The sequence below is a fragment of the Lichenostomus cassidix genome, chromosome 3 (genome assembly GCF_008360975.1).
Source record: "Lichenostomus cassidix isolate B80296 chromosome 3, HeHo_3.0, whole genome shotgun sequence".
In the NCBI taxonomy this organism is placed as follows: domain Eukaryota; kingdom Metazoa; phylum Chordata; class Aves; order Passeriformes; family Meliphagidae; genus Lichenostomus; species Lichenostomus cassidix.
Genome location: NC_139483.1, coordinates 17,214,923 through 17,229,318, shown reverse-complemented (window position 1 = coordinate 17,229,318; position 14,396 = coordinate 17,214,923). Strand labels below are relative to the sequence as shown.

General features: G+C 39.8%; 1 protein-coding gene across 4 annotated transcripts in view; it reads left to right on the top strand.

Moving 5' to 3' along the window:
* Window positions 1-14,396, top strand: part of DISP1 (dispatched RND transporter family member 1) — an 86,540-nt gene that overhangs the window by 39,479 nt on the left and 32,665 nt on the right. The window contains exon 1 of one of the 4 annotated variants that reach the window (XM_085054728.1): window positions 7,460-7,609. The exons of the other annotated variants lie outside the window; for them this stretch is intronic. The gene's annotated coding sequence lies outside the window, so the exon portion shown is untranslated. Of the gene's footprint in view, window positions 1-7,459; window positions 7,610-14,396 lie in introns of those variants that run through there. 4 annotated transcript variants of the gene reach the window in all.

Sequence of the window (14,396 nt, the reverse complement as noted above, 5' to 3'; positions counted from 1 at the left end):
AACAGAAATGTATCAAACTTGGTGGGCAGCTTTGGAAATTGCGTGACTTGCATATGATAGGCAATAACTGTACTTTAGTCTAAGTAGCGTGAACTCAGAGGCTCATGGAGAAATCAGACATCTTCCAAAGCTGTGGAGGTTGGGGCTCTGAAAGGTCTGGTTCTTGATTTATCTGAATGTATGAGGAATTCCCAGGCTCACATCTGTTTGCTAAGAGACAGCCAGAAAAGATTGACTTCACATTGCAGGGGCTATGTTTGGGTAAGCCTGTGGCAGGCAAGCAGCCTGGTGAGCAAACATTGAGGTTGTGCTCAAATACCATTTTCTCTTGCCATGTCTGTCAGGCCTTCGTTAGTATGTCAGTAAAGCTCACTTCAAATGAAAGGTCCTCTATGGGCTCTAGCAATGCTTGTTTACTCCAGACACTTAGATCTTTATTTTTTCTGGGAAAAAAAAAATAGCTCTGGTGCTTATTCCACTTTCCTAATGAATAAAGGTGAAGGTGTGATGCTGGTTGAGCACAAAAGGAGGGGGAACTCTTTCATGTATTGTTTGAAGGTTTAGCCAGTTAATTTTGAAAATCTTTTGTTTAAAAAATGAACAACTAAGAAACTTGTAGGGATTTCCTCTCCTGTTAGTTTTACTAAGCCAAGGGGGAGCTAGACTAGGCTGAAGGTTGAACATGCAGTAGGTAGAAGAAATGTTTCAGAAGTACCATTGTTACCTAATTGACTCCTTAAATGAACAGCAAGAACCTTCTACTTAGCTGTGTAAGTGAATGAAATGAAAAATGAATAGCTTTCTGATATCTGCAATATAAAAGTTTATTTTCCACGCATCTGTTTATATTGCATAAGCATTGTATGGCAATACTTACGCAGTTGCACTAAGTATACATGTTACATTTTTAGTTTCCCTAAATCAAATTCAGAACGGTGCTCCCCATCTTAAAAATAATTGATAACTTCTGCAAGAATCCCATACATTGCAAGACTTTGCTGTTTCCTGAACTAAGAATACGAGTGTGAAAAAAGTGACTTTTGCTTTGCTTCCCTAGCTGAAATGGAAATAGTGGTATTTGTGGTTTCTGGACAGTTGCTCTATGAATTTCTCCAAGTGATGGGAGAAATGCAGTTCTTTGTTATTTCTTTGATTATAGACAAGTTAATGTGGTGGTTACTAAAACAGTATTAGTAAAATACATTTCTCCCGTTGTGGAAAAAAAAATTACACTGCAATGGTCCCTTTCACTGCCATCAGGCTGGTGGTTGTAATTTAAGTGCTGGTGTTGTACAAGTGGTAGAATTACTGCTTTTTATGTCACTTGTTTATTTTATGTTCAGATAAAGCATTCTGTTAGTTTTTCCCCCTGGTCAGTCTGGACTATTTTACAAGTGACATTTTACATGTGTGCACTTACATAAGATACACTTAAGTTTAGTTACTTCATAGTGGAAAAGGTCCACCTGTGAGAAAGGAATGTGAATGAGAAAATGTAACTGTGTGTAAACATGTTTATGCAGCTGCATTTTAATGTAACTTATTATTGGAGCACTCTGTTTAGAAAATGAAACTTTTACAGCTGAAGACAAGCTATTAAAAATTCCTTCAAAACATTGTAAGGCTGTAGATAAATCAGAAGTATAGATATTCAATTCTGCTTTCATATTTATTTGTTTTTTTAACAAGTTTTCTTCATATTAGTATCTGAAAACTATTTGAGATGCTAATAAAACTGTCTTATAAACTTTCCATATTAAAGCTTTTTTGCGGAGTATTAAATCTAATGTTTTCTTCTGCTTTTCATGATTAATACACAACTTTGGGGTTTATTTTAGTAATGTAAATAATTTCATCCGGTGTGGGGAATTTTAAAACTTAATAGCTTTTCAAGGCTTTTGTGTGATGTGGGACTTGAGTTACTGAGGAGCCTCAGATACGCATTTCAATTCAGAGTACATGTGGTTTGGAAACATGGAAAATAAAAGGTTTATGTCTGTTAGATCTCCACCAAAAAGAAGTCATTAAATTTATGTTAGTATTTCTGTTCTGTAAGTAGATAAAACAAGACAGTCTTATATGTCATAAAGCTCAGCCTTCACGTGATCTGATTTAAAATCTCAGGATCTCAATGAAAGAAGTTAGAGAAATGCTGCCAGTGTCTTGTTTCAGTTGGGGGAGGAGGCATGGCTGTAAAATGTCATTATCATACTTGAAGAGCTTTTTAAAAAAATCAATAAAGGACAAAAAAATCAATAAAGGAAATAGTTTAGAGTCAGGCTGTATTTGTTTGCAAATTTATACTGAACTGACTCTTTCATTACACTGGGGACTGAGAGGACATTGTTCTAGGCACTTCATGGACAATGAAAGACCCTCATTGCCCCCTGAAATTTATTTCTGTGCTTTGACTTACAATGTTACTTAAGCTGATGTGACCTTAAATGTCCAGCTTCCAGAATATTAAAAAGAATGTGTTGGTATCTGGTTTATTGAATGTAGTGTGTGGAGTTTAAATTTTCCAAATCCAAGCCAGATGTCCTTTGCATATCTTAAACCCAAACAAACAAACAAAAGCCCAAAAAAACAATCACAATGAGCATGGGCAGTGAGCATCTCTTAACTTTTCTCCTGTCACTAGTGCTGGAGAAAGACTGCTTCTCAAGGCTTCAAAATTTTTCAGCCTGTAAACGTACTTAATTCTCAGTTTTTCTCCAGGTTATCAATTATGAAAGATTTTGTGATAAAGTCTGGATGAGTGGAAGCTGGAGGAGGACAGTCAATTTACTTCATGTCCTCTATTGATCAGACAGTATTTTATCTTTGTGGAGGCAGCAGTCTGAAAGTGGAGGACTCTACTTAAGGCTTCTGCCATAGGTATATGATGATATTGAATCAGTTCTGTTTATATTGCAACCTGTATTTATAAGAAGGTCTGTCTTCTGTACTTCAAGGGAAAGAAAAAAGTGTATAGAAGAATACCAGTGTAAGAGGATGCAAATTTTTACATCTAATACCTTGAATTTCAATCATTTCCTTTTCTTCATCTTGTATCTAAAATAAATAAACCAGCAGATGGAAACGCCAGGTTTTCACTGCTGGGTGCTTTTGTTTTTATATTTTACAATATTTTCTTTCATCTCTGGATGGGTAACCCAGGTTGTGAATTAACTCCAATGTTCAGAGGCTTTCAAATTCCAATTTTGAGTGTTTCCAACTCCATTTCCTTATGGACACAGCCATTCTCTTTGCAGGTTCAGTTTATGCTTAGGAGCAGACAGCTCACGTTTGCATGGCTGCCATCTGTGATAAGTCAGTTTGTGTCTTTGCCTCCTATTTCTGGACCTAAGAGCACTTGGGAACACCATGTAGGCACTTGGATCTCTCTGCAGGCTGTCAGGTGTGAGGATCAGTGGCCGTCTAGACCTTGTAATTTCTGATGGATCAAGCTGACTCAACCCAATTAACTTTCTCAATACACTGCTGGCATGTCCCATGAACTGCTAGAAGCTGGAAGTTTCTGGTCTGTGCCCTGTGTGGCTCTGAATAATTAAAGTAGATGTTGCTATCTTAGTATTACCTCAAGTGTTGCACAAAAATACACTTTATGAAAAGTAGTAAAGGAGTGGTTGGTTCCTACCATATTTTTCCTGCTACGTTGTTTATTTTAAAAGGCATTTGGTAAATTGCCTACTGCAAGTACTGTGCTATGGCATCTAAAAGGCAACAGAGAATTTTGCGTCCAAGAAAAAAAAAAACACCAGCCAGGAAATTCTGTAGGTGGATAGGAATTGTAATAAAAATGCAATGTAGCTGTAATAAAATATGTGCAGAGTACATGTGCCACGTGCAGAACTCATTTTGTCATTTTAACCTCTAATGGGCTCTTTTATTCCATATTCCCTTATTCTCTCCAGTTCATTAGCAATTCACCAGGATTTCTACAGCACCTTTAGTGTCTTCTATCTGGCTTACAAGGATTTTGGAAGCCTCTGCAGTTTTTTTCCTGAGCACTTGCTTAGTCCTTCACCATCCATTCATCCCCAGAACACCCAAGACTGCCACCAACTCTCTTATTAACATTCAATGCTCAAAGTCTTTCAGCTTCTTCTGAATCTCTCTTTAAGAGAGTGACAAGAAGACAAGAGTGACAAGTGACTGTGACTTGAAGAACCTGTGATTAATGTCGTACTAAGCTCAGAGAGGCAGGTCAAGGCATCCAGCCAGGAAAAGGTACAAGGTGTAGCTGCACCTACTGTGGTTGGCAGCCTGGTCACAGCTCTTGAACGTGGGCAGCCAGTGGTCAGAGAAGTGGTTGGCACTTGATGGCATTGCCCAGTCTTCAGCTTAGGAGAGACCATGAAAGTGTCATGGCCAAGTATTGCAGCTCTTTGTATCTTGTTTGAGGAGAGAGAATGGTCAAACTTCATACAGTACAACATTCTGTCAGCCCTACTTTGTAAATACAAGCTTCAGTGTTTTAGGCTCATTTTCCTTCACAGACTACAGCTCATTTGAATCTCTAATATGGTTCTCTTCATAACAGTATTTACCTTTTTCTGAAGCATTGTATACAGAAATCTGGGAACTGTATTTGTCTTTTTACTATTACTTGATTTTATTCATTAAGTGAACTGTTAAAAATGTTACTTTAAAATCCTAGCAAAAAAAAGTGCCATTTATGATAGAAAAATGGACAAAACATCTGTTCTGATAATTAAGTTAAAGAATTTTTCTTTGATCAGAACATGCAAAGTACTTGTAAAATGTATTGGTAGATCCATAGGTAGACAGAACTTCCTGATGCCTGGAGGATCCTATTGACTTTAACCAAGACTGATTTAGTAGTGCAGATGTCCTCCAGATTCCCTGCATAGATGCATTACCAGGCAGTGAACAAAGCAGAGTGTTACTCATTTATCCTCCTGAGGCTTCCACAGATCAAATCTGGCATTCCTGGTCTGCCTTGAATCGCTCTAAATTCTTCCATCCTTTTTCACCTTCCCCTGGTTTTCCTGTACCTGCATTCCATGTACTGTAGGGCTCAGTTGTATTTTCTAAACAAACATTCTAAATATTTCTAAATATTTTCTTGCAAATAAATTAGTGAGCATTTGTTGGACGTTAATAGTGGGATAAGTAGCAACATTAGAGGTGATGCAGCAGGGGATGTTAAAGAGTGTATGATGGAAATGTCCATACTTGGGATATGCTGGGGGGATCCTGGGCAACCAAGGCTGTGCAGGGCTTGAGAGTAGCATAGGGAAAAGGTTTTCAGCACTCAGTATTGAGTCTGGTTTTCAGATGCTGTAAAGGCAATAATCTACTACAAGTCTGTAATTCAAAAATGTGGTGCACTATTTAAATCCCATTTGGACAAATACTTTTATTAAGCATAACTATGAACACACATTATACATTCATTTTACTGTCGTCCTTGGGAATAAAGTATCTGCATTCAATTTATGTGCTAAGAAACTAACACTATTTTTTGCAGTACATATAATCTAAGAGTTTTAATAGAAAGTAATCCTTTAGATTTTTATAGTCCTTTTACTCCTAGATATAAAACCAGTGAGCAAATAGTATGTGCCTCTTGTCGCTTCTTTGAGGTGGTTAGCAAATACAAGGGATACAGTATCTGCAGTGAACTGATAAACAGTAATATTTACACATTTAAGAAATACTTTTATTAGTAGATACATTTTTCAAAAATACATGGAGTTGTGACACTTTGGAAAAGTAACTTTGAGATTATTCTTCTGGTGCTTCCAGGTTATATTGTGTGTTTCAGATATTCAGAAAGTGAATACTGTATTGCAGTCCTACTTTAATTTTGAATTATGGTTGAAAGTTACCTGTTTTGTAGTAGGGCTGTTTTGCTCAATAAATACATTTAAGTTTCTTGTAAAAGAACTGTCCTGGATCATTAATGCTGAATGGTTCTACCTTGGATGGGTATCAAGTTTTCTGTTAGAGTAGCCATTAATGTTAGAAAAATGGTGTCTTTCGATGCTGATGGTGTGAGGAAGGTGGAGATGGCAGCTGATGCCAGTGAAATTCCCCAGTTGAAGCTCAGTGAGAAAGTCAAGGAAAACAGTTTTTTAAAAAAGTTTCCCCTTGGAAGTGGGGAAGCAGCAGAGTTTCTCATCACCTGTTAAAGATGAGATCCAGTGATTAGGAAGAGCTGCCTTGTGTAAAAATGTGGACCACAATTGGAATGCATAATTTTAAGGTCACAGTAAGGGAAATTGAGCCTCAGTGTTTCCTTTGGTTAGTTTTTTTGCTTTACAAAGAGTAAAGATGCTTAGATAGATGAGAAATTCGTTTTGCTCCAACCAGTTCAGCTTGACCCTGAAATCAGAGCTCCTATATTTCACTAGAGAGTAAGGAGAGCACTTCTACAAGGCAGTCAGTCTGCCATGGATTGTGATCTGCTTTGGATTTACAGGAGACTGATTCACAGGATCTGCCCCAGGAAGATGCCAGTTCTGAGGTTTGTATCTGAGATACCCAGAACTGAGGAAAAACCAGGAGTTAGCTCCCAAAACACAGGGCTTGTGAGCACATGAGCTTTAGCAGTTAGTTTGAACATAATATCCTGGTACACCACAGATTGAGACCCGTTCATAGCACTTTCTCTGGTACAGTTTTAAGCTCCTCATACAACAGCTCTGCTAAGATAGCAAGTACCATGTTCCCCACATTAATACCTAGAACTGAGGGTTTAAATATCCCCAGACTGTGCTAATCTCTATTTTTGTTTTTCATTTTTGAGTTGTGAACCATGAAATTTTCAGGTTTTTTGCATTAATAATCTGTAATAATTACGTTTGTATTTATGAAGTCTTATAAAAAAACGTTCTCTGAGAAGTATGTGGAGATGAACCACCAAATTCTCAAGTACTCATGTGTCGAATAAGCTCTTTTAGGTACAAATATCATAAAATCTCGTGTGGTAAAAGCCTTTAAATCGCAGTCGGTTTTTTGTTGCTGGAGACCTGTTAGAGATTTGTAGCCACACCGCAATATTTTGTAAGAAATGCCTGACGACCAAAGGATGAAGTAAGAGGTTGGTGCTGGGGGACAAGCCCTTGCCAGGAACTAATGAGGGCTGAAGTGAGTTTGAAAAGCACTCCAAATGACCCCTGGTGCTGTTTTCAGTCTCGCTCCGTGCTCGGTTCTTTCCCTTTCCAAAACTCGGTGCCAAGGCGATGCCAGTGGTGTTCTCCACGTGGGAAGGCTGGCGCGGAGCCCGCGGGGTGCGGTGGGCGCGGGCAGGTGAAGTGCCCGAACCCCATCGCGGGGCTGGCAGCGCGGCGGGCAGCGGAGCGGAGCGGCCCGGGGCTCCCGCGGCGGCAGCAGGAGCAGGGAGGAGCCGGCGGGCGCTGCCACAGCCCGGACCTGCCGCGGGGAGGGGACGGGAGGGGAGGGCAGGGCAGGGGAGGGGCGGCCCGGGCTGCCGGCGCTCCCCGCTCGGGGCCAGTGCTGGGGCGAGCGGAGCAGCGGCTCGGGCGGCGGGAGAGCGGGCGCGGAGCCGGGCGATACCTGGAGCCAGACGGGGGATACCTGCCGCCTCCTCCTGCCCATCTGTCCCGGCTTGCGGCTGGTGAGTGCCGAGAGCTGCACGGAGCCGGCCGTGCGTTCAGAGAGCGTTCGGATGGAGGTTTAACTTAGCGTGTTTATTTACACCGCAGTTCTGCTTTGTAATGCAAGCGGGCTCCTGGGCTTGGGAGAGACTTCTCGGCTGGGTAGAAATGCCGGAGAGCTTAGCACGGGACCCTGCCAGCGCTGAAGAGCCTGGTGAGAAAGCAAAACGCTCCCCGAGCCGAGATGCGGCTCTTTGAACAGATGCGCTGTGATAAAAGTGCTCTAGGAGGTTTATCGTTTGACCTTCAGAGCGCGGCTCAGCAAATAGGAGACTTTAAACACACTCACGCTTGGGAAGTGAAGCGGCAAAAAAAAAAAAAAAATCGGTTCTACCATGTTTAGCTTTCGAAGAAAATTATTGCGGGACTGATAGTGTCAAACTGCTTTGCTGTGTTTTCTGTAGCCAGATACGAAGAATGCTCTGTGTTTAGCAAATAGGTGTGACTGCTAATGTGTACCTGCCTGACGTTCTCACTGAGCCTTTTCCTTCTTTAATGTACTGTAGTGGTACCATTATATTCGTTCTTCTATTAAAGTAGGAAGAGAAATGCTATTATTAGTAACAATTCTTGTTACTATGTTACTATGTTCAAACATAGCTTTTAAATTTGGACAGAAAACAAAAAATCTGATTCTAAGCAGATGGTGGAGAGGTTTCTTAAGCTCTTACGTAACGCTAATATAGCCAGGGTGATGGTAGGTGTAGCTGGGGGCTATGTCTTAAAGAGTGTTGCTTTTGTGTCCCTTTACAGCTGTAATAATTTCAATGTTAATCCCACAGCATGATGAAGTAAAAACCTGTGAACTTCCAATGCAGGTAACTCTTCTTACAGGCAGAAAGAAACATATTTTGGTTTCTCCCCCCTCTGTGTAAGCAGGATTAGAGTTATTTTGGATCAGAATATTTGCAATTGCAAAAACTTTGAAGTCTTTCATATGGTAATGGAAAGCCAGTAAGTTGTGTAAATAAGATTTAGGGCGATGACAGTGTGGCAGTTGTAAGCAATGTTTGGGGGTTTTTTTAACAGCTTTCTGGGCTCTTAAACTGTGCTGAGGTATACCTGCTTTCCAGAACTATGCACCTTTTTTCTTGAAGTAGTACAGTTCCAATAATTTATGCTTGTAGCTGTATCTCATTCTAAAACTCAGAGTATTTGAAGCTTTTTCAGACTTTCTTAATACATTTTTTCCCATCTTCCCTATACAGATATGCCACTTTTTTTTTTCCTTTAGTTAAACTTTAGACTCATACAGAACTTCTGGAAGAGAATTCAGAGCTCCTTGCTGTTTCTATCTATGGTATAATTATAATTATTGCAAATTTGGACTTAAAAAATACTTCGTAGTTAAAGCACAGCAATCAATTTCTGTAGTTGAAGCCCTGCAAGTGATTTCTGGAAATAGTCTGCTGTTGTTTTGCTGTCTGTGGCAGGAAAAGTAACTTTAGCTCAAAAGCAAAACAAAATCTGTTTCTGAGGGTCTGAAGAATCCTGGTTTACCCACCCTTTGAGTCTTTCCCAGATCCCTCACCCTACAGCTGTCGCTGTTGGGTCAGTTCTTGTGCCAGCTTGGCAGCACTGGTTTGCCAGTGCCATCTGTACGTGAGCTGTGGTGCTGGCATGGTGACATCTGGAAACTCCCTGTCACAGGAATTGCAGTTGCCAAGCCAGCCTGCGACACAGGAAATGAACTCATGGAGTCTCAGGTTCAGGACAGGACAGCTTCACAACCTCGCAGGCTGTGGGCAGGCATGGCAGGGACAGCTGGCTCTCAAAACACTTGGAGGAGGGGAAATTTCCCTTCTACAAACCCCTTCTGCATCATAATTGTCTTCTAACTACTGCCTCATAGAACAAGTACTTAGACTGCTGAAAGTCTTCTTGTTAATAGGGTGACATTAGTTGAGAAAATGGGTATTTATAGACTGTGCAGAAAAGAAACTGACCATAGTGGCATTTCTCAAAAATAAGAGCTGTGTTGTACCAATCCTCAAAATGAAACGGCTGCATTAATAAATATATCAGGTGAACTTGTTTGTTGATGAAATAAGAATTCAAGACTACCTGAAGCTGGAATGCATGTATTTAATATACTTAAAGTACCAGGGTGGGGGGGAAGGAAAGCACATGGATGGCTTATTTGGGAAATGCCTGTATTTTTGTATTTTGTACAGAGAGAGCTTTCAGGGAAGATCTAGGGGTTAACAGCTGAAATGGAAAAGCAAGAATCAAGGTATTGAGAGAAACCAAGCACTGCATGTGATAGCATTGGAGTAAGAGCTGGAGAATTTGAAAAATGTCTAGCTGAAAGCCAAAATGGAGATCAACAACCATAAAACATTAAAAAGCAGTTTGACTTGCTAAAGACCATTGCAGTGATAACTAAGTAGACATCTCCCATGAAACCCATTATCAAACACCAGGCACCACCTGTCACTCCTCTGAGCACTGAGAAAGCTAAGATACAAGGAATTCTGGTAATGTGAAGGAGGAGAAACCCCTCCTTAAGAGTGGGCTGTGTACTGGCTGGCACAGCAAGCAAAGCCTGGAGAGGATTGAACTGAGTTTACACACTGTAAGGTGGTGTAACTGATTGGCCACATTGGAAAGCTTCAGCCTCTTAAAGGACTGCAAGGCTATTATGGTATTTCATCTGGAAGGAGCCTTCACAGATAGCACTCGGATTGTCAAATGTTGCTTGTTTCAGAAATGCACTGCTTCTAGAATCCAGCCGGTGTAGATGAATTTTAACATGAAATTGTGTATTTGTTACTTTGGACATTGTGTTTCTCTCAGAACCAGGATGCTTTGGAGCTGACAGTTCTGCGAAGTCCATGAAGCCTGGGCAGGCTCAGCTGGCTGAGTGGTGCAATGCTGACTACAGCTGAAAAGCTTTAGATAACTTTGAAATTAAATTTGAGTTTTGTCCTATCTTAAATGAAAAATCTAAAGTCTTTCAGCAGTTTAATTTTGGTTTTGTGCAAGTTACAGATTTTGGGATTTTTTTTCTTACATGGTTGAAACAACCCTCAACACTTGGCTGTTCTCTGTTGTCTTCCAGAGATCTATAAATTATCTGTACTAATATACTAGGTTGTACTAAATTTCCACTACGTCATTCCCTCTTGGATTTGCACTTCTATCATCCCCAATTGCAGACATTATGAGTCCAGATGGGATTTGTTGAACCAGTGTTTTTTTAAGTCTGGTTGGGGGTTTTTTTGTTGTTTTTGGGGTTTTTTTTTTTTAAGAAACTTAAAGAAAAATTCTTTCAGTTGCAGCCAAAGGAACAGGTGAACTTAATCCAAGTTTTAAAAGAACATGCTAGTTGGGGAGCACCAAATCCTACATAGTTTCAGTGTGTTGGAGCATTACTTTATTTCCTGAAGGGCTTGCAGTGCAGATGGCAGATGTCTGCTGGGTGAGCTGTCTTCATTGTTAGCTCCACAAATAATAGGTGGATTACTCCACAAAAGTGTCACGAAGGAACATCACCACTGCACACCATGGTTCTTTCTAGATATGACACTCTTCCAAGACTTGTTTTGAACTGCGCGGTTACTGCTATCAAGAGTGCAGTGATCAAAGATCCAGCAGTCCAGCTAGCATAATTTCTAAAAATATCATGTTTAAACTACCTTGTGTCCAGCTAGAGATGTGGGTACCTAAGTGGGATGTATTAAACATGTAGGTTAACAGTTTTTCTAACTGTATTTGATCTTCTATTAAGGAGGGCTTAATAGAAGGGCTGCCTGCATTAAAACTTGTATTTTCTAAATACTTGCAGTGTAAATTGTCGTAAGTCTGAAACCCCACTATCAAATCCTAAATCAGTCTGAGAAATGCAGCAAAAATAAACCTAAACATTGAAAGAATTCCGAATTCTCAAAGACTAAATTTTCAAAGATTCTAATTTTTAGATTTTTTTTCATGATGAGCATGTTCTTAGATTTACCATGCCCATGTCATATTTAAAATCTTACTATGCTTTTACATGTCACATTTTAATTGGCTTATTTATTCATCCTCTAGAGAAAAAATTTTCAGTTAACTGTTTCATTGGGCCATTGTTACATCTCTTCAGAAATTCCCAGTCATTGCAATAATGGCAGAGAATACAAAATGAGGTGGAGAAATGAGAATGTAATCTAAGAATATATATTTTGTGACAGCTGCAGGTAAGGTTCTGCTGTCAGTGGATTTACAGTCACTTCTGCAGAGCAGGACACAAATGAATACACAGAATTTTTAATACCTTCAAATATGAGTGAAACAAAATACAGATGACATTAGCCTTGTCAAATTGCATAACTGTCTTACATTTGTTTATAAAAAATAGAAAAGCTACCAAACCAAATGAAAATTTACAGCCCTGCTCATATTCTAGGTAATTGGTTTGAGTCCCAGTTCTTCTTAGCTGTGACTGAATAAAATATTTAATCAGATGACTACCTTAGCATGCAAAGTAGTCTTACTTTAATATGTCATGGAAAGAACTTCAAGGCAAGCAAGTGCTTCCATTGCCTCTCTCAAAGACTGCGTAAAAATGGACAGAAATCAAGGGTTCCTCAAGGCTTAGGAAAAAAGAATCAGCTCAATCTGTTAAAATTTTGATAGTTTGAAATGGTTCATGAATAGCTTGTTCAGAAGGAGAATAAAGGCAGAATTATATGCTGCAGTACTGCTGATGATTTTTCCTTTGAATTTAGTAGTTTTAAAAAGTTTCTGAACAATAAGTACGCAGGTAGATATTACATCTGTGGAAAATAAAGCATTTTATCTTTGATCATATTAAATGGAGACTGCTGAGCTGTCTGGACAAAAGTTACAATTCCCATGTCAGTGTTCCCAAGGGGCACAGATACACCTAAGGACCAAGCCAATGTGTCTGTGCTGGGATTGCTCAGCTGCTCTGGGCATGAGTTTGAGCATCTGTGTTTGGCACAGAGATGTGTGGTTTCCTTTAAAAAGGGATTGAAAACAGCTACTAACAATCATGTTGCAAGTGTCCTGCGTTTAAAGCAAAAGGATGGTGTGTTTGCCTCCTTGAAATGCTGGATATTTGCAGTCTCTTTGTCCCTTCTTTTCAGTTACTATGGTAGACAGTAACTTTGATCAGTGTACAGCAGTTTCAGGTGATGATACAAATGGGTCAAACTAACTTAGAAACAAATGTAACAGCATCACCATCCAGCCTATCTCTTACGTGAGTGAATGTGAAAATAAACAGCCAGAAATTCCTAAAATGCAGCCAGACACCTGGAGAGGAGCTTTCTCTGCCTTGATGTCCAGCTCGCGCTGTGTCCACTGAGGTTTGACGTTGCCTGCAGTGCGAGAGAAAACCAGACTGCTCAAACCCAGTGGAATTTCACATAACTAATATGTCTCTTCAGACCAAACTGAGGTTTACCAGCCACTTGAATTTGCTCTCTGTGCTCAGCAGAGAGTCCTTCTTGGGTTTGACTTGCCTGGGCCAGGGCAGGGGGTACTCGGCAGGAATGCGTGGAATTGAAGGCTGGAAAAATTTGCTTGTCAAGCAGCATATTCTCTGTTCTGAGGAGTTATCTAAATGAAAGTGATTTCCCAGGGCATCTGGCTCTGCACATGATCTAGAACAAATAGCAGAGGATTAATTTTCGTTTTCAGAAGTGGAGGATTTAGCTCTGTCTCAGGGAGATGCTGTGCGGGGGGCTGCCAGGGGGAGCATTCCAGTCGGCAAAGCACTTTCTGCTCAGAATTAGCATTCAGGCAATTAAATAGCACAGCTGGCTGGGCAGGCTTAGCTCTCTGAGCACTCAGCAAAGGTATCAGAGAAGAAAATGAGTTAGAAACTTCCTTGCTTATCTGCCTTAATCTGTATGTTGTGTCTTTCTGCAAAGTTTAGGCTCTGTAATGCAAGCCTTGCAATTTGGACTTGCAATGCTGTTAATTAAATTCGGTATTAAAAAGTCAAAGCAGTTGTAATTAACTGATTCTGTTTTTTCAGCAAGTGTTGATTTATTCTTCTAAGTAGTACGTAATTAGTGCTTTTCCTCCTCTTTCTCCTCCTCCCTCCCCCCTGCCCGTGTAAATTGGGTGTTTGACCTTTCATGTTATTTATCAAAATAATGATCTCCAACTTACTTTTATATCTTATTAAAACAAGGTTATAGTTAAGATGGAAGAAATTGGCTGCTGTTAGTACCTCACACAAGTTTTGATCTTGAGCTGTGGTCACTTCTACAATGTTAATAGTTCTCATTTGCCTACATATTGCTTGAAAAACTTCAGAAGAAAATCTTTTAATATCCCTTATTTACAGCACAGTACATTATGTACTGCCTTTAGAATAGGTGTCACTGAGAAGCAAGAGCTTCTCAATCAGCAGTAATTCAGTCCTGGAATTATTTTTTTGTCAACTTTGGAAAAACATGTAGTTGTATTCTATCTTTTTAGTATTCCCAGCCGTTCATTTTGAGCTTCTGTTTAAGACCTAGTCTACTATTCAGAAAATTTGATATGTCTGTTGTAGTGGCTTGATTTATTCAAATAAGGCATTTCAGAAGAATTTATTTTGAAATATGAATATGCCTTGTTTTCAATAGAAATTGGAAAGGAGGTTACTGAAACCAGCACATAAATGATTATTAAACAATCTCTACTGTGTGGACCTGTCTTCTGCAGGTTTTCAAAGCACCCAGGTAAATTGCAGTGCAAGGTGTTGATGGTTACATTGTTCATACCCAAATCTGTTTTTATAAATATTGG